This window comes from Aethalodelphis obliquidens, unplaced genomic scaffold (assembly GCF_003676395.1).
Source record: "Aethalodelphis obliquidens isolate GAN/ISIS:26980383/991018 unplaced genomic scaffold, ASM367639v1 scaffold3, whole genome shotgun sequence".
Taxonomy (NCBI): Eukaryota; Metazoa; Chordata; class Mammalia; order Artiodactyla; family Delphinidae; genus Aethalodelphis; species Aethalodelphis obliquidens.
Genome location: NW_020837947.1, coordinates 47,418,973 through 47,439,491, shown reverse-complemented (window position 1 = coordinate 47,439,491; position 20,519 = coordinate 47,418,973). Strand labels below are relative to the sequence as shown.

At 35.3% G+C, this 20,519-nt stretch overlaps 1 protein-coding gene across 3 annotated transcripts in view; it reads right to left on the bottom strand.

Moving 5' to 3' along the window:
• The window catches only part of REV3L (REV3 like, DNA directed polymerase zeta catalytic subunit), a 183,636-nt gene that overhangs the window by 161,497 nt on the left and 1,620 nt on the right, over positions 1-20,519 (bottom strand). Inside the window, exon 2 of one of the 3 annotated variants that reach the window (XM_027088496.1) lies at positions 11,910-12,037. The exons of the other annotated variants lie outside the window; for them this stretch is intronic. The gene's annotated coding sequence lies outside the window, so the exon portion shown is untranslated. The remainder of the gene's footprint in view (positions 1-11,909; positions 12,038-20,519) is intronic. 3 annotated transcript variants of the gene reach the window in all.

The following is a 20,519-nucleotide window of genomic DNA, read 5'->3' as shown; positions in this document are numbered from 1 at the left end:
CATATCCAAAGACTCTTTTTTTTTGGGGGGGGGGGTAAGTCTGACACACCTCAGTGGATGTAAAGGAAAAAATCAGAAGCATCTCTTGCTTTCTTCTAAGATAGTATTCCTTTTTATTCATCTACCTTATAATATGAAAAGAAACTACATAAGTCTCATCTATTACTCTTGATAATTCAAAGCAACTTGATCTACTCAAACAAAATATTTTTTACTCTTTGAAATTTCCAAGCTTTAAATTTGTTTTACTTAAACTAATTGTTTTATTAATTTTTAATGATCTTGAAAAATCTCTCCTTTAAAAGGTATCCCATTTATACCTCCAAACCACTTTCTCAAATACCAGGTTAAAAAAAACAAAACAAAATAATCCTAATTCTTACTTATACTGTAACTAATGTCTACGTAATTCTATACAGTCCTAGGAGAGTAAAATAAACATATCTGGGTCTAGCTACTTGGTAATATGTAATATTACTTTCTTATTCCAAATTAAATACGTAAAGTTATAATAACAACTGAAACATAATTCAGAATGAAAATCCAATGAATTTCAAGTGATTAACATAGAAAAATAAGAATATGTTTCGGCATATAAAACTAAAACATACCTTACTTCATAAGTTACTGGAATTATTACATTATATTCTATCTTCACAATAGCAACAATTCTGGACCATATCTCATAGTACACAAATCGAATCAGACTGGTTTTAGTTGGGACAAAAATTACTACAAGTTTATATTTTACTAATAATCTGAAAGATCTCAGGACATGACAAAAAGTATATGCCTCTATAGCATAACTTCACATTCTGACATATCAATACTTAAGGAATGTCAACAACAACTATTATCATGAAGGAAATCTCCCTAAAGATAAATTTCATCATATTGGGGGGGGGGCAGGGAAGAGTGGGAAAAAAACAGAAAAAAACCAGAACAAATTACACAAGAGCTATGAGAGACAGTAGCAGAGTTTAGTCCAGCCATATTATTAATTACATTAAATGTAAAAAACCTAAACACATCAATTAAAAGACAGAGACTGTCAGACTAGGTAAACAAGTAAGCCCAACTACATACTATCGACAAATATAAAACCAGAAGTAGGCTGAAAGTAAAAGGATGGAAAAAAATATGTTAGGAGACAATTCTCCATGGGTCTGTACTGTGGTAGGTGTCTTTGAATCTACTTCTCAGTACTTGACCTGCAACTATCTCCCAACTGCAATTACTCCTTATTAGTAGTGAATAAAGTGGAAAGTCAGGAATCTGTCTAATGCCAGCATCTATGAAATTTGTGGCAAGTTAACTTGTTAGCTTGCAAGAACGTAAAAATCTCAGCCCCTTCACAATTCTTGACATGATATACCATGTTAAAAGCTAATTAAAAGAAAGCTGGAGTGGCTATATTAATAACAGACAAGGAAGACTTTCAGAATAAGGAATATTACTAGGGATTAAGAAGCCATTTCACCAAGAAGACATAATAATCCTAAATATGTAAGAACCCAACAAAAGCTTCAAAATACTTTAAGCAAAAACTGATAGAACTGAAAGAGAAACAGGCAAATCCACAAGTTGGAGACTTTAACATTCCTCTCAATGTATGATAGGACAAGCAGATGATAAACATACAGAAAAATTCAACCTTACTAGTGAGAGAAAATATACAAACTCACAATGAGGGAGATCATTTACACCTAAAAGAATTCATTTAAAACTTAAGTTTGACAAATCTAAGTGTTGGTGAAGATGGGAACATCAGAAACTCTCATACATTGCTGGTGGGCATATAAGTTGATAGAACCACTCTGGAAAACAATTTGGCATTACCCAATAAAATAGAGATGTACACATCATACCACGGCAATTCCACCCCTAGTACAGCCATGATAAATTCTTATACACATGCTCTAGAAGACACGTACAACAGTTTTCATAACAGCATTGTCAGTAACTGGGGATTAAAAAAAAAAAGACCAGGAAACAACTCAGATGCTCACAGATAGGAGAATGAATAAATAAAATTGTGATATACCCATATAACACAATACTATACAGCAGTAAAAAGGAATGAACTACAGCTATATAATTCAACATAGGTGATTCCCTAAAACATAATATTGGGCTGGGGTAGGGGGAAATCACAGAAGAACAGACACACATAAATAACTCTAAAAAGATAAAACCAAATAATATATTGTTTAGGGATATTTACAAATGAGGTAAAACTATAAAGAAAAACAAGGAAATGATTAACCAAAATTAGATAAGAGAGGAGGAGGCAATCAGAGACTTCAAAGATATTTGTAATGTTTATTCTGGGTAGTAAACAGATTTTTTAATATTCCTTACCCTATACATATTACAGACATTCTCATATTTATTATATATTTATAATTTAAAATTCTTACTAAGAATAAGTAATAAGTACAGCTTCACTCAGCAAATACTGAAAACAAAAAAAAAAAGTTAAATAAAATCACCAAATACAAGAACAACACCCCTGTTGTTCCTAGACACTGAGATGCACGTGACCCAAAGAGGCCACACTAGATACTGGTTATACGTAGCAAGATATAAAACAACATGCCAGCAAGGCAGTGTCAGGTAGTTATTCTTCAGTAGGAGTCTTCACAGCAATTCAGGGAGTATTCTCTTTGGCCCCCCAGGTGGCAGGTCAGGTAAAAGAGAACGCGATCACAAGGACCGGTGTAGTAACTACCCTAGCTTGGAAGTACCGAATGGTAACCACCAACTCCAGTCCTGAAGACATAGATTCCCAGCCTCACAATAGACTCGCTCAACTATAAGAGTTATCACACCCAGGAAAGCCCAAAGCTGTTGCCTCCCACTGGTATTTACAGTTTATTCACAGTCCTCCCAGTCCATATGTACTTTACTAATCATGATTCATTATCACCAAAAGCAAAGGTGCTTGGTTACACAACTGACATTCTATCTCTATCAGGTTTCTAGGTGAATAAAGCTAGAGAGTTAACCCAAGACCAAAACAGTCCAGGGAAAAAAAGCTACTAATTCTTTACTCACAAGAAGTGAGGAGATTAAATTTAGAATGGCACTAAGCTAAACATCTATTATATATTTCACTGAATCTAAAATGCCAATGATTATAAGACATTTTTTTGTACTACTAAGAAAGAATATGCTTCCAATTAAATATGGTGCGTCACTGATGGTAAGACCCATCCCAATTACTGAGATGTAAAATTGGTGGGGGGGGCAGGATAAACATCTTAGAATCTATGAAATATAAAATAACTCTTCCAATTTTTCACTAAAATATTTAAGATATACAGCACTATTCTCTACCTTGGAAATATAATCTGCTCAAACAGAAACCAGTTCCCTACTAAAATCTTTCTAAAATATGTAAGGTTGTATTTTCTCGCTCAATACCAAGGTTATATTTTCTCACTCAATACCTCTCTTTCTTCATCTATTCTAAAAACACAATTCCTAGTATCAACAAAACTGATGGGGCATAGCTCTTTCCATTCTGGATGTTAAATGAGCTTCCCTCACTGATAAAAACCACCAGAAGTCCTAAGGGCCTTTACGACCTGGAGACTTTCATGTAATGCTCTGGAGAAAAGAAAGATAGAAAGACAGACAGACAGAAAGAGAAGACAAAAAAACAGACAGAAAGAAAGATCCTCAGGTTATCTGGGAATAACTCTGCTCCCACATGACAGAGACTGTGCAGTCAGAACAGGGGAAAACTCTTAAACCTCAATCCAGTACGGGCATACTAAATGAATGTTTTCATCTAAGTGGGCTGTGCTCAATTATTAGCTCTGTATATCTGGGAAGGCAAGTCTATCAGTTTATAAGCAAAAATGAAGATAATCAATTGGACTTTCCAAACTCTGCCTACTTGCAAACATCAGGAGTGGATAAATAGCCTCTTGTTCATAGAAGGATAAACTTGGGACCTATACAAACATTCAGCACATCTTCTTAAAATGCCAAAGAAAAGAATCTGTGATAATTTACATTAGGAAACAGAAGAAATGTAGACAGTATCTCTGCTGTGTTCTCGATAAGACACAAGAAAATACAGTTTCTGTGAAACATCTTTTATAAGGAAAGATGATCAGTTACAAAAGGAAGGAATAGGGGCTTCCCTGGTGGCACAGTGGTTGAGAATCTGCCTGCTAATGCAGGGGACACGGGTTCGAGCCCTGGTCTAGGAGGATCCCACATGCCGTGGAGCAACTGGGCCCGTGAGCCACAACTACTGAGCCTGCATGTCTGGAGCCTGTGCTCCGCAACAAGAGAGGCCGCGATAGTGAGAGGCCCGCACACCGCGATGAAGAGGGGCCCCGCTTGCCACAACTAGAGAAAACCCTCGCACAGAAACGAAGACCCAACACAGCAAAAATAAATAAAATAATTTAATAAACTCCTACCCCCAACATATTCTTTAAAAAAAAAGGAAGGAATAAAAACACAATAGAGATACGCAGACTAAGATATAAATAGCACTCTAAGAGATAAGGAAAAGGAAAGAAACATAAACAACAAAATTAAAATCCATACTGGAGATGAGAAAGAGTAGAATCTGTATTACAGGAAAATATATCAGTAATGTATGAAGATGAAAACAGAAAGGATCATCAAGAACGTGAAAGGACAAAGTTAAAAATAAGAGGGAAGGCAGGTATAAAAAAGAAATGTAAACCAATCCACAAATAACAGGTATTTCATTAATTTAAAAACAAAATAGCATAACAAATGGAATGAAAGCAATAATCAAAGGCATAATAGAAGAACTATCCCAAAATAAAAAACACCAGGGCTTCCCTGGTGGCGCAGTGGTTGAGAGTCTGCCTGCCGATGCAGGAGACACGGGTTTGTGCCCCAGTCCCGGAGGACCCCACATGCCACAGAGCGGCTGGGCCCGTGAGCCATGGCTGCTGGGCCTGCGCGTCCGGAGCCTGTGCTCCACAACGGAAGAGGCCACAACAGTGAGAGGCCCGCGTACTACAAAAACAAACAAACAAACAAACAAAAACTACCAGCATCTCTACATCAAAAGGACTTTCTTATCTCAGTCAAAATTCAAAGACACCAGAATAATGTTTAGAGAATTTTAAAGGAAAAGCCTGGGACACAAGAATACCATTTTGAGCCATGCTCACATTAACATGTACACACAAAAAAAGCCATTTTCAGATATTCAAGGATTCAGAAAAGTAAACCACTTGGATATCTCCTGAAAAATAGTACGTGGAAATGTATTTGAGGCAACCAAAACAAAAAGAAAAATTAAACCTGGAACTCAAGAATGGGTATAAATGGTGTGGTATACATAGATGAGTGGTGGTGCTCCATACAAAATTAATACATAGAGGTAAGTCTAAATTGTTCTACTGAAATTTAACACATAAGCTAAATATTAAAGAGAAGATATACCGTTTAAAACATTCAACATTTATAAGTTAAAGACTCAGAAGCTGAGAGTATAAAAATTAAAACAAGCTAAATTCCTTGTATTACATAAAAGAAAATGTTTCTTATTTGTTCCCAAATTTTATCATTAAAACTACATTTCTGTATATATGCTTTTAAAAATTACTGTATCATGCTTAATAAAGCACATAAGAGTTTATGCTGCAAAAAGCAGAAAGCAAAGAGTAAAACAGAATTATTTAAAAGTATAAAATTATAGGAGTAAAAATCAAATACATCAATTACAGCAAATTTTTATAGTTTAAAACCTCTACTGGAAAGATCCTCAGATGGGGTTAAAAAAAATGAAATGACTTAAGAAGAATTAAAAATAGTGACAGGCAATTATACAACATGTAAATAGTCAAACTAAAAGGAAATAGGTAATAATTTTGATGTGGAACAAGAAACAGGACTCAAGAAGAAAATTAAAAGGTCTCGTTAGGGCTTCCCTGGTGGCGCAGTGGTTGAGAGTCCGCCTGCCGATGCAGGGGACACGGGTTCGTGCCCCGGTCCGGGAAGATCCCACATGCCGCGGAGCGGCTGGGCCCGTGAGCCATGGCCGCTGAGCCTGCGCGTCCAGAGCCTGTGCTCCGTGATGGGAGAGGCCACAACGGTGAGAGGCCCGCGTACCGCAAAAAAAAAAAAAAAGATATCTACAGTGCTACTCAAATGCAGTCTATGACAAAGTTGTTTGTTATAGGTTTGCAACAAGCAAGTATCAAACTAGAAACTTTTACAGAAATTTGACAGGAATTCTATACCTGTTTAATAATATAATAATAAAAAAAGGAAGCTTGTTGGGTTTTCTTTCTCATTTCATTTTTCTAGTAATTCACTTTTTTTTTTAAAGAGGTGGATTTTATTTTTAATTTATTTATTATTTATTTATGGCTGCATTGGGTCTTCGTTGCTGCGCGCGGGCTTTCTCTAGTTGCGGCAAGCAGGGGCTACTCTTCATTGTGGTGTGTGGGCTTCTCAATGTGGTGGCTTCTCTTGTTGCGGAGCACAGGCTCTAGGCATGCGGGCTTCAGTAGTTGTGGCACATGGGCTCAGCAGTTGTGGCTTGCGGGCTCTAAAGCACAGGCTCATTAGTTGTGGTGCACGGGCTTAGCTGCCCCGCAGCATGTGGGATCCTCCAGTACCAGGGATCAAACCCCTGTGCCCTGCACTGGCAGGCAGATTCTTAACCACTGCACCACCAGGAAGTCCCTAGTAATTCATTTTTAATGTATTTTAAAGAGCTATCAGAAAAAATTGATTCTTCACCACAATTAGTTTGAAAAGTACTGCTATAAAAGACCTATCAGGGCTTCCCTGGTGGCGCAGTGGTTGAGAGTCCACCTGCCAATGCAGGGGACACGGGTTCGTGCCCCGGTCCGGAAGATCCCACATGCCGCAGAGAGGCTGGGCCCGTGAACCATGGCCGCTGAGCCTGCGCGTCCGGAGCCTGTGCTCCGCAACGGGAGAGACCAAAAAAGTGAGAGGCCCGCGTACGGAAAAAAAAAAAAAAAAAAAAAAAAGACCTATCAGTTATAAAGCTTTATGTGCCAATAACACAACATCAAAATATACAAAAGTTAAAACAATTAGAGATGCAAAGCGAAAGTGAAGAACAAAATAAAGTGGGAAAGTCTCATTCCATGACAGTAATAGATTAAAAATAAGTAGAGAATGAAAACAAATGATGAAAAAAAAAAGAAAACAAATTATGAAATGTCACATTTCCTTCAGGAAGTCATTATAAGATGTACCATCAGTTTAATACTAGCTTTTCAGGAGAAAAAATTACTGTGTTAAATGTACACATTGTGAGATGTATTACAACCTCAGAAATATTAGAATTTTTTTAAAAGAATCAATCAAGGAAATAATAGTATGTCAACAATTTGGTAACAAATAAATAGAAAAATTTAATTGTCGATGAAACATTTATAAAGATACTGATGATATAACAGACCCTAAAGAATACCTTGACAACTTTGAAAAATTAAAAACCACGTAAAGCATGGCAAAAAAGGGTTTTCTACTATTCCTCACTATGAATCACTTAAGGATTCCTGTCTGGTTTTGCTTTTTTTGATGCTGCTGGGTAAAATGATTATGAAGAAAGGGTTTGCCAACTTTAAAAACTTTTGAGAACTACATTAAATGACTTAAAACATGCTAATCTCTTTAGCCTTGCAGTTTTCTATTCCACTTTTATATAGAACTCAAGGGAAGAAGTCAAAGTATTTCATAATGTCAGATGCTGCATATATCATAGATGCCTCTGCTATCCTCTTCCTACCTCATTACAATCTTATTAAAAATGTAGGATATTATTTGGGTAATGGGTAGCATTATTGCTTTCTCAAAAAAGGTCACAGTCTGTTTGTCTTTCTTCTTTGTGGCCCACTGGAAAAACAACAGCCAAATGTAGCCACACTAATATAGCTATATGGTTGATTAGGTAAAGGCTGGCTAAAGACATAAAGGGTTATACGAGAGCACTGCTTGAAACACTACCACTTTATATATGTGTGTATACTGTACACATTACACACAAACACATACACACAATGCACACTGAACTAGATAACACTCAAAGCAACATTATTAACAATTTATTTTAAGTAACAGAAATGTATTTTCCGCCTATGCTCTACAGTCAATCATCTAAAAATTACCCTCCAAAGGATGATCCTACTTCTTGGACTGGTCTGTCAAAAGGAGTGGTCTCATGATAGTACCAAACTTAGAAGAGAAAAAAGTATATCAAAGATAGGATCCTTTTGAAACTTTTCATTTTAAGTCAGGGTTTTGAAAGGTAAGTTCTCTAAATAAGTGTTCTTCCATTCCCAAAGCTAATACTTAAACCTAACCTCAACTAAATGTGTTCTAAAAGCGTCATTTAAGATACAAACTTCGTTATAAAATGAAAAAAAATTATTTAAATAAAATGTATTTACCATAAGAATAAAACTGGAAAAAATATTTGCAACTCAATTCACAGATATAGACCAATTTTCCTAATATATGAAGAGCTCCTTGGAATCAGTAAGCAAAAGACCAAGACTCACAACAGAAAAGTGGGTAAAAGATAAACGAGTGGTATCCTGAAAAAGAAATACAAATGGCTCTCAAGTATCTGGAAGGACATCCAATCTCACTCATAATAAAAGAATGCAAATTAAAACTACATTGAGATCTATAATTTTTATCTATTAGATTGGTAAAGATCAAAACATTTGAGACCATAACCTTGGTGAAAATATGGAAGAAGTCTCATTACTGCTGGTGGGAGTACAGATTGAAACAACCTCTGTATTATATAGTTCTTCTTACTGGAAGAAATCCTTGTAAGACATTTAAAAAATGTAGTACATAAGATATGTTCAGGCTGGTGAGAGCTGTGGGTCATTTTAAAAAATTTGTTAGTAATTATCTGCTTTTATAGAATACTGTTCATATAATGAAGCAGACAGGTGGACAAGTTTAAGAAACTTTGATGATGAACACAGTAGTATTGCTCCATCTGCTCCTCACCTCATGATGGCCTACTGTGCACTTAGTGGGTGATCAATTAAATCTGCTGGGTGAATGGGACCAGGAATGATGCTGAAGGATGATGAGAATGGAATAAAACAACTGAGAACAAGAAATTAACTAAATTTATCTGAATTGGTAAATAAATTGCTTAAACACTATACTTTTTCAAGAGTAGCGCACTGTACACTGACAAATGTTTTCTGAAAAATGAGTCGGCCAGCAACAGAGGTATAGCAGATTGTTGCAGTAATGGCCCCCTAATGAGTCACACACTTTTAGGAAATTCCTCCCACACAGACTCTGGGCTTGGCCATGTGATTTGCTTTGGCCCATCAGACAAAATATATGGGGCTTGCCTTCACTTGCTGCTCCTACAAATCCTACTACTGCCTCCACATGAAGGCTAGCCTTCTGGAGACACATGGCTCTCTGCCACCCCGGCACCAATATCCAGACATAGGAGTGAAGCCATTCTAGGTCAATTGGCTTCCAGACGACCTCTCAGCTGATTGCAGCCGCATAAGCAAGCCCAGCCAGAAGCAGGAGCAGAAATGCTGAACTGAGCCCTTGCCAGAATCATGGGCTAACAAATGGCTATTGTTTTTTGGGGTTTCTTTTTTTTTTTTTTGTGGTACGCGGGCCTCTCACTGCTGCGGCCTCTCCCGCTGCGGAGCACAGGCTCTGGACGCGCAGGCTCAGCGGCCATGGCTCACGGGCCCAGCCGCTCCGCGGCACGCGGGACCCTCCCGGACCGGGGCACGAACCCGCGTCCCCTGCATCGGCAGGCGGACCCTCAACCACTGTGCCACCAGGGAAGCCCATGGCTATTTTATACACTAAGTTTGGGGGCAGGTTTGCTAAACAAAAACTGATACAAGTGGGGAGGTGAACAGGATTAGTGGCCAAGGAAAATTTTTGTTTTGCCTGTTTCTGCTTTTTTAAATTTCACAATGAGAATATATTCATATATTATTTAATTAACTTATAAAAATATTTTATATCAGATTGATATTATAGTAAAGCCCTACCATCACCTTATAAACACATACACATAAAAACAAAATAATTCAGTTCAAATGATAACATGAATCTGAGAGGAAACATTAATATTGCTCAGGAAAAAAAGGGTCAGTACAGAGTAGCAGGGTATATTTATTACAAAAAACATTAATGAATAAGAATACATTCATGGTCACTGTCATGTCTCAGTAATGGCTATTATCAGATTCTGGAAGTGTTAGGAAACATACGTCTCAGATTCTGCTTCTCTGCTTCTTCTGTTTAGGCAGGTAATGGCCTAATACATGTTCCCTCATTTTAATTCTCACATGCTATGAGGTAAACATATGCTGAATAACTTCAGGCAAAAGTTAATTAATCTCTTCATGCCTCATTTCCTCAACTGTAAAACGGAGATAGTAGTAACTATTTTATAGAGTCATGAAAATTAAAACACTAGAATAAGGCACACAGTAAGGGCTCAATAAATGGTCTATAACCTCTGTTAGTAAAATGATGTAACCTTAAAGTCTTTTGACTAACTTGGCTTCTATTTTATAATCACTAAGCAACATCAACCAAAGTGTGATTAATCAAAATTAATTTGAAAATATTTCTAATAACTTCATGAAAAAAACCAGAAGACAATGCTATTAAAAAACAAAACAAAAGAAAACCTGGAAATATATGTAGAAAAAATATGGTGAAGAAAATTGAAACTCTAGGCAATAATAAATTCATTTGGTCCACATTCCACAATACTAAATGGGTTTAAAAACCAAAGGCTTCAATTTTTGTGTGTGTGTTACTAATTCACAAAAGACAAAAAAAGAAGAGAGCGATAGTTCCCACTGTCACCTTTACTATGATCTCTGGCGCGCACACACTTCCAACTCATTCTACCATCATTTTAAAAAAAGAAGGCACTACTAATGGCTTTAGAAAATAAGGCTCTTTCACAAGAAATACACTTAACCTAAACGGCAGTATTGGAAAACTGTAGTTAACTCCTTGATCAATGGCTTAACACTTGGATAGTTTTCTCTCTCTCTCTACACACACACACACACCCAACACACACACACACACACACACACACACACACACACACACACACACACACACACACACACACCCAACAGTTTAAAAAGAAAAATCAGGCCTGGGTAGGGTACTTATAAAACATAGCCAATTTTTTAAAAGTGTTTTAAACCAGTAATTACCTAGACTTAAGACATACGAGTCAGTGACCAACTGTAAAGAGCCTTACACCACAATGTACAGGTATTTTAGTTTGTCCTATTCTGAGGAATGAATAAATGCTACAAAAATTCCATTTTTCACTTCAATTCAACTCAAACATTTTAAAGAGTGCTTGGTATATAGCAGTAATGTGGCAGATTCTGGAGTTAGAAGGGGTAGAAAGAAAGTAACAGTTATGTTACTATATATGCCAGATATGTGCTGCTTACCATGTTTAATCATAATAATCCAGTGAGGTAGAAATTATTAAAACTCACTTTACAGAGGAGGAAGTTAAGGCTCACAGAAATAAAATAACTTATCCAGGGTTTCTTAGCAGCAGAAGGCAGTGTGGAGGATCCTGGGGTAGGGGTGAGGGGCAGGAGGCACACGAGGGTAGTGCCATATGACTATTCCTACAGACAAACACAACACTCAGTGCAGTCAGTCCTTTATCAGCCATGTGAAAAGAGGCTAGGACTGTGGAAGACCAAAGAGGTAATCTTTTGGGAATGGGCAAAGGAGTCACAGAAGGCTTTAAAGTGGTTAATATTTGAGTTGTTACTTTAAGGATGAGTAGATTTATCAACTTCAATGCCAAGGTTCACCCCCACCTCCCCTCATCCCCAATATATTAACCAAAATAAATTACTTACTTGAAATTGAGAAAAACAATTTTGAGAGAAATCTTCCTCAGATATATTATTCCATAGTTTTAAAACAAATAATATGATGACAGTTTAATTTTTAGGTTGCTTTTATGTGGCTTGTCTTGGTTTTTATTCTGAAATGAAATTTAGATTAGTCATTTTCTTGTTCTGAGAAACTAGGAGTATGTCAACATGTTTTAACTTCACATTTTTTCACATATCAACATGTATTCTTACTTACAAACTCTTTCATTTCACCATCTCAAACAAAACCTAATTTAATGTATAAATTACTTTGAAGTATAAATATATATGCAAAATAAGATATTTCTTTTAATCCTTGTTATACTTCCTTGGTAATTGTAATAAATGGAAGAAAAATAGAAAACTCTTGTTAAACTGTTATATACTACACAAGCATTTTTGAGGTAACATGCTTTCTTTTATTCTTTTAATCATATATATAGTAAATGCTCTCTTAACCCAAAGAAAATTAAATAACTGTCCCCAAGGAAATTGACCTCAAAATCTTAGTACTTCCCACAGCTATCATCTAAAAAGAAAACAGAATTGGACCAAAAAAACCCTAAGTTTTCAGAAGACAATTACTGCCCTTTTTCCTCCAAATTTACTTTGCTAGGCATATATTCAATTTCTGCTGCAGAAAACAGTCCAGTTTGCCAATACTAATTAAGCAACAAAATATTTTTCACTTAAAAAAATGAAATACTTAAAAATCTACAGAGAACTGGAAGAAACACAGAAGATCATCTGGAAAACTTAAAAGAAATGACAAAAAAATAAACAAAAAACAAACAAACCCCACCCAACCACACACCAAAAGGTTACATAGCTGTCACTAAGAGGGTTTTACTTATAATTTGTTTTGGTCTCAAAATGCATCTACTTTATGTCTAGACAGTGAAGTGTTTTTCTTTAAATTGCCTAAGACACCTACTCCTGCCTTATCTGTATCTTATCTGGAAACTATAAGTTAACACAATTTTACCCAAAGTTTAGTGTACCTTAACTCCCATTATTTATTTCCTCTCTTATTTAGCATCACTGTGGTGTTAAAATGGCAGCCAGGTACCGAAGTGACACATACCATCCTGTATCCCGTATCTTAATAAGTTTCTAAGTATTTCTCTGAAATATCTAAGGCTAATGGCAACTTTCTTTGAAGCCTATTTAACCCCAACCTACTTAAACCCCAATCATTTTTCACTCATTTTTAATTGAACAAATTCTAATCCAATAAAAAGACCAGAAAAAGTTTAATTACAGCACCAGAGGAACTTGAAAGGTCTCCTGATTCATTCCCCTTTTCTTTGGAAAACTACATACATACAATTCTAGTATCAATTTTTGTTTATATCTGTCCTAAATTCCTCTTGTTATAGTCTAACCTTTATATTATTCTTTAAAAGGAGATAGCTACAGTTATCACAAAACAAATCCTACTATATAACCTAGGCTACAGGAAGAGTCTAAGCACTATCGGACACAGCAGGCCCTCAAAGATTTCTAAACTGTGTACGTGCATTTTTTTTCCTCTTAACGTCTGTATGTTCGTCTTTCAATTATAACCGATGCCTTTCCAATTTTCCCTCAGGTCTGGGGAGCCAGTGTGAGGCAGTAAGGGCCGAGTCAAGATCCCCAGTTTTCAGACCCAGCCCCACACCAACCAACTGTAAAGTGGACAAATCCCTGAGCTTATCTATCTAGATATCAGTTTTCTTTAAATAAAATGAGAGAATTTCACCAGAACAGTGTTTCCAACCCCTTTCACACTGTAAATAATATTTGTTCAGCACACTGGCCAACAAGAGGGCATTTGGAGGCATCGACATGGTGCTTGATGAAAAAAATTTATCACATTTTCTTTATATAATTATGGAAGAAATTTTTTAATTTAAATAAAATTTGTAACAATATGAATGAATTTCAAATCCAACCTTTTTCACATCAGGAGCAATATTTCAAAATAACAATGATGATTTATTTTTTCAGAACATACATGCACTATTAGGCAGTCACCTTGCAACAAGCTAAATGGCACATCAAACAGCTAAGAGAATCCAATACAGGCAAAATTCAGGCGTAGAGCTAGGCCCCCCAGTGCAACATCCCTGCTACCCAGTCCTCTCATCATCAGTGGCTGCACCTTGCACTGGATGACACACTCCTCAGCACCCAGAATACAAACTCCAATGACAGCTCCACGATCCTTTCCTGACAAGAGGCAGCTGCATACTCTGGCTGGCTGAAGTAGATTCCAAGTAGTAAAGCACCTTCTTAAATGTACTTAAAGTATCAAACAAAGCAATACCTGCTAGTTATGCTCATCATGCTCTCTGCTTACAGGAACCCCACACCCTACCTTCAGACCCCACTCAACTAGTGCCCAGAGCCACATAACATCAACTGGAAGCTCTGAACTAGAAGACCTCAAATTAAACAGTAAAATTAAAACCTAAAATTAAACAGTACTGCAGTAATCATTTGACAACTATTTAGGACTACTATGCCCTTTTATTTTTGTTCTTCCTTACCAATTCTTGCAAGCACAACATAACCTAAAAAAATAACTCTAAACAGGTATCCCATGCACATGGCAAAAAACATCCCAAAGTTACCAAACAGTAAACTATAAAAAAATTAGACTCCCACCTTTGTCCTCTAGGCCACCAGTTACCCTCACTGGAGGCAACCACTGTTACAAAACTCTCCTGTATCCTTCCAGATATATGTGTACAATATATATACTTATAAATATATATTTATATTTCTATTTACATATATTTATTTATATTTATATATTTTATACATACATATATATTTTTTAAGCCACACAAATGGCAGCATACCACACATGGAGTCTTGCATCTTGCTTTTTTTCCTCTTAATATATCAGACATGGCACCACAGCAGTACACATAGTGTTGCCTCATTATTTTAAGGACTGCCTAGTATTCCATTGAATAGATATGCCATAATAATACTTAACTACTCCCCTACTGGTTTATGTTTAGGTTGTTTCCAACCTTTTGCAATGACAAACAATGCTGCCACAAATATTCTTATATGTTCATTTAACACATATATAATATCTTTTAGAGGATAAAATTCTTGAATAAAGTTGCTAGATCAAAATATACATGAAAAAGTAAAAAAGAACTTTAAAAAAAAAAAAGGGAATTCCCTGGCGATCCAGTGGTTAGGACTCTGGGCTTTCACTGCCAGGGGCCCGGGGTTCAATCCTTAGTAGGGTAAGTTCCCACAAGCTGCGCGACACGGCCAAAAAAAAAAAAAACCACCACTAAAATATACATGCATTTTTAAATTCTGAAAATGATTTACAAATTGCTTTCCATAGAAAATGAACATTTTATACTCCCACCAGCAATATATGAGAATGCCCATTTCCCCTTCCTCTCACCCTCCCCAAGTTATACTATGTAATCAATCTTTCCTAATTAGATAGGTGATAAATGGTATGCTGTAGCTTTAATTTACATCTTCATTATAATAAAATTGCACATCTTTTCATATGAATTCTCTTTGCTCACTTTTTCTACTGGATTGTTTTCTAGGAGCTCTTTGTATATTAAGAGGAAATTAGTCCTTTGTGAAAAGTGTACAAATAATTTTTACTAGTCTACTCTTCTTTTAGCTTTATGATTTTTGTCATTATACAGAATTTTATTTTTACGGTGTAAAATTCAGCAATCTGGCTTCAGTTCTGTTTCATACTTTGAAAGGCCTTCACCATTCCTAGATTAAATTAAAATAATTATCCTACGTTTTTTGTTTGTTTTCACATTTAAATCTTCTCACTTATCTGGAAGCCAACACTTTATTAAAGAATTCTTTCCACTACTGACAGGAAAGGTAGCATCCATTATCATACACTAAGTTCTTACATATATTAGAGTCTCTGCTCTGTTTCATTGCTGTCATGTGCCAAAGCCATCCTACTCTGCAAAACATTTTAAAATTAAAATCAGTTTACATATAAATGAGTATAATAAAACTAGAAATTACTGGTTTTCTTTAATATAAGAATCATTTTGCAGTTCCTAAACTGAATTTATATAATCAAGTTTAACACTATCATCATGCAATCATGCATTTTAGTTGATACTTATTTGGGAGCCCAATATCAACCTCAAGTCTTTTTCCCATATTTCTGACAGCTTTTCCTTAATTTTGTATAGTTTCTTTTTCCAAATTATAAAATCAATACATGTTCTCTGAAGAAAATCTGAAAAATACAAAATACACCTCCCAGTGATAACCAACCTTTATATTCTGGTGCATTTTTTCTGCATAAATGACTATTTTGCAAACTGATTTTTTCATATAATATACTGATAGCATTTTCCCATATTATTATATAATCATGAAAACATGACTTTAATGACATAAATTCTACTAAATGAATATGCCCAATTTATGTAACCATTTCTCAGTTGTTGAACATTTGGGGCTGCCTATCATCTATTGATTAATTCTTACAACAAATGCTTGAGTTTCAAGCACTGTGGTCAGCACTGTCTGTATAATGGCGAGCAAAAATGAACGCATTACCAGCATTTATGGAGGTTACTGGGAAAAACAAACAATCTCCAATGTATATAAAAATTACAACTATAGCAAGTGCTATGAAGGAGAGTTTATGGAGCTTTGAGAGTCTATGGAAGGCTTCCCTGAGGAATGACAAATTGGAGTTTAGGTGAAGGAAAAGTAAAAACGTTCTAGGCAGAGGGAACAGCAGGTACAAAGCCCTCATTGAGGGAGGAGCATGGCAAGAATAAGGGACTGAAATAAGGTCAATATGGCTGGAACATAAAGAGTAAGGCAAGAAGGACATGGCTCAAGTCATGACTGGATAGAGAGGTAGGGACCAGACTGTGCAAGACCTTGTAAGACATGTAGATGCCACCACATAAGACATGTAGCTCTGTCCTTATCCTAAATGCAATGGAAAGCTACTGAAGCATACCAAGTAGTATGGTGATATAATCAGGTTTGCATTTTGAAAAGATTCCTGATTACAGTGTAGAAAACAGATTAGAAGGGAACAGAATAGATTGGGGTAGGCCAAGATTAGGAGGCTGTTTATTGTAAATGCATCCAAAAATGCTAGTAGTTTAGACTAGGGTGGTGATGGATAATGAAAGAAGTAGATGGATTCAGAAGATAATCAGATTTTGCCAAAAGATTTACATTCATAGATTAAAATCCCTAAAACTGGAATTACTGGGTCAAAAAACAACATTTCAAGGATTCTGATATGCATTGCCAAGCTGCCCAGCCAAGAGCAGTTTTCTCTCCATTTGTGAATTACCTTGTATCTGTTCCTCTATCAGAATTTTAATATTCTTTTGAAATTGCTTTAAAATGACTTAATCCATACTTCCTTCATGAAGCCTTCCCTGACTCCCCTTTTTGCCTGCTAGGTGGTCAATGAACATGTCCTCCTTTGAGTCCTCACTTTGTCTTACACACATTTCTTTTATATTCCAATTAAACTATGTTTGACTTATGTTTACATGTCTATCATCCCTCCTATATTGTGAGCTTCTGGAGGGTAAAAGTTGTTCATAACGACGGCACTTAAAACATAGCTCAATATATATGCAGTAGGTTCTCATTAAGTGTTCACTGAATGAACTGAATCACGTACTACAACATTCCACTGTGTCCACAGATTTAAGAGGACTCCTGCTTAATAAGCTTCTGATTAACTGATGGTTATTTTAAGTCAAACACAATACAGAAAACTAACAAAATTTGCAACTCAAGCTTCAAATACCTACTAAATAAACTGACTAATTTTGTTTGTGGTAAATCACTAAATCTCAGTAGTGCTCCTGAAAAATCTTTCTAATATTTATTTCAAATAGGCATTATGTGATGTTAAAATATTTTTAAATGGTTTAAAAAAAAAGCCTATGAACAAGACTTTTTTTAGAGAAATTATTCGTAATCTGAGTTGTTGATAAATGCTTTAGCTTTCAAAATTGTACTCATCTCAAATTTATTTAATACTCCACCAAAATACCCAAAAAGTGAGATTATGCAACTACATAGCTTTATACAGCATTTCAGAATTATCAATTTCTTATGTTGAATAACCTGATTTCATAGCATCTAGAACAATCTACTAAAATTTTCACTAGCTGGAGGAAGACTTAGAGGGGGGGAGATGGCAGAGTTCCTTACAGTAATCTTAAAGTCAAGCAGCTCCCTCTATAGTCTGTTTGTCCTACTTTGTTTAATTACTTGCTATGTGAACATCTCACTCACACTCTTCTGTTTACTCCTACTCTGCATCTCAGCAGGGAAGCTTTTTGAAAGGATAATTCTGTTTAAATTGATGTTGAGAAAACTGAGAAAGCTGTCTAAGCTCAACATGAAATGAGTTACATCAGGCAACTAATAAGCAAGAGTTAGTATATGTGGTAACTGGGCAGCTTCCCAGATCCACCTGAGTCAGGTCCTTACAATAAAGCCTTAGGATTTTATTTGAAGTGAATTCCCAGAGCACTCATACCCATATTCAAATCTAAGTGAAAAAACGCTGTCCTGTACTTTAGTTATTTATAACCTTGCTTCCCACCACTAAAACAAGTTACCAAAAAATTGTTATATTGCTAAATACATTGTATGTCAAAACAATATTCAAGACATTTTTAAATGAGTGAAAGAAAAGCAGAAGAGGTTTTTGGTTGTTTAAAAATAATTCCATCACTTATATAAAGAAAATTTAATTGATTCTCTCAGGAACCAATATCCTCAACCACCAAAGGATTAAATCAGTTAGTCAGGATTTATCATTCAAATTTGAATGTACCACTTTTTAAAATACCTTTTCAAATTTCACCAACTTAAGATAGGAGAGCTCTTAAACCTAAGACAATTTATTTCTTAAATTACTCAAATATGCCCTCAAAACACAGGACAATCAGAAGTCAACTGGACTGTTTTCTAAAGCAGAAAAACACTTTTCATGCAGTAATAGGAAAACTGAACTAGTAAAAATGTAATAAACCAATCAGTTCAAAATTTATAATATAAATCTGAAATGGTCATTTTATTTGGGAGAAAATTTCTTCTGCTGTTATTTTTCACAACTTCATTTGAAAAGCAAACTCAGTTTAAAAACATATTTTCTCCAAACCAAGGTAAAGAATTGAGGACTTCCAAAATTTCCTATGTATGAAAGACTTAAGTTTATGACACTCTAACGTAGATTTATCATGTGTTACAATTTTTCATTAATTTTACTAATTAGTAGATATATATAGTTTGTGCTTTCAAACAATAAATCTGTCTTCATTAAAAATTCTAGCATTCAGACTTTTACTAAGTCAAACTGACTTCTTTTTTATATTAATTATTTTCAAAATTTATTTTACTAGGTGGACTGGACTACTTTTCTCTGGGGAGAGAATTCAGAAGCAGATAATTGTACAGTTTTTATTTATGTTCAATTAATATTAATTTTACTGGGAGTTTCTGACATGCTAAAAATGCTGGCTTGATTCTGAAAGCTGTAAACTCTAAATGTATGCCAGTGATGTCAAAATTTTTCACCTTTTGAGGAAACACAAAAATTTATGTTTGTGAACTATATTTATAGCAAACTCAATTCAATTATCCTTAACAACTTGAAGTTTGGATTTCTCTGTATCAGGTTTTATATCTTTCAATGTATGTACAAAAAGGTCTAACTTTTATATTGATTTACATTATACATTTCAGTGATTTTTTAATCCAGTTTTTTTTAAGGGGTGGGAGGGGGAGATGCTGGTAATCTATTGTAAGATGTCCAAGAGGAAGAAACACGTATTTCTTTTTACAGACTAGTTCACATTTCTATATTTTTTTATATTGAGAAACACAAAAGTACACCATACTCTTTATTTTTTAAAGAATATTTTTTCACATAATAAAATTCCTCCTAGCTCACTCTGAAATTCACTTTTTTTCCACAAAAAAACTTTCCTATAAAACAGAGCTTGCAAATCACTCAGGGTTACATATTTAATGACTTGTGCAGAGAAAAAAAAAAACTATGTGTAGAAAAGTAACCCAAACCATACAAACTGTAATACACAGCAATGCCACAGTATATCCTATTAGCATGTCCCTTTAAAATTTCAAAATCTGGCTGAACAGAGCTATATCAACATCCCTATCTTATTCCTTCTCTGCACCTGAAGTGAAAAAAAACACAACAGTATATTACACTGAAATTCCAATTAGAAACAAAGACAGCACCACTATATTTAAAAGAGCAGAAAATCTATCCTTCAGAACTCTTTATTGCCTCTGTTCTCCAGCCTCCAAAGTTTCAGGTGTTACACTTTCAACAAATTGTTAACAGCACCCAAATGCCCCATCTTAAAAAGTCCATATCATCAAAATCTTTTTCACTGTTTTAAAAAGAAGCATTCTATCAAATCTCACTAACAACATTGAAATTTTTACCGAAGAGAATTCACATTAAAAGATAACTGCTTAGAGTGCTTGTGTTTGGGAAAGTGCTATTATCTTGATAGCCCACAGGAAAACTGACTGCAGTAATAAGATGAATGGTGATTA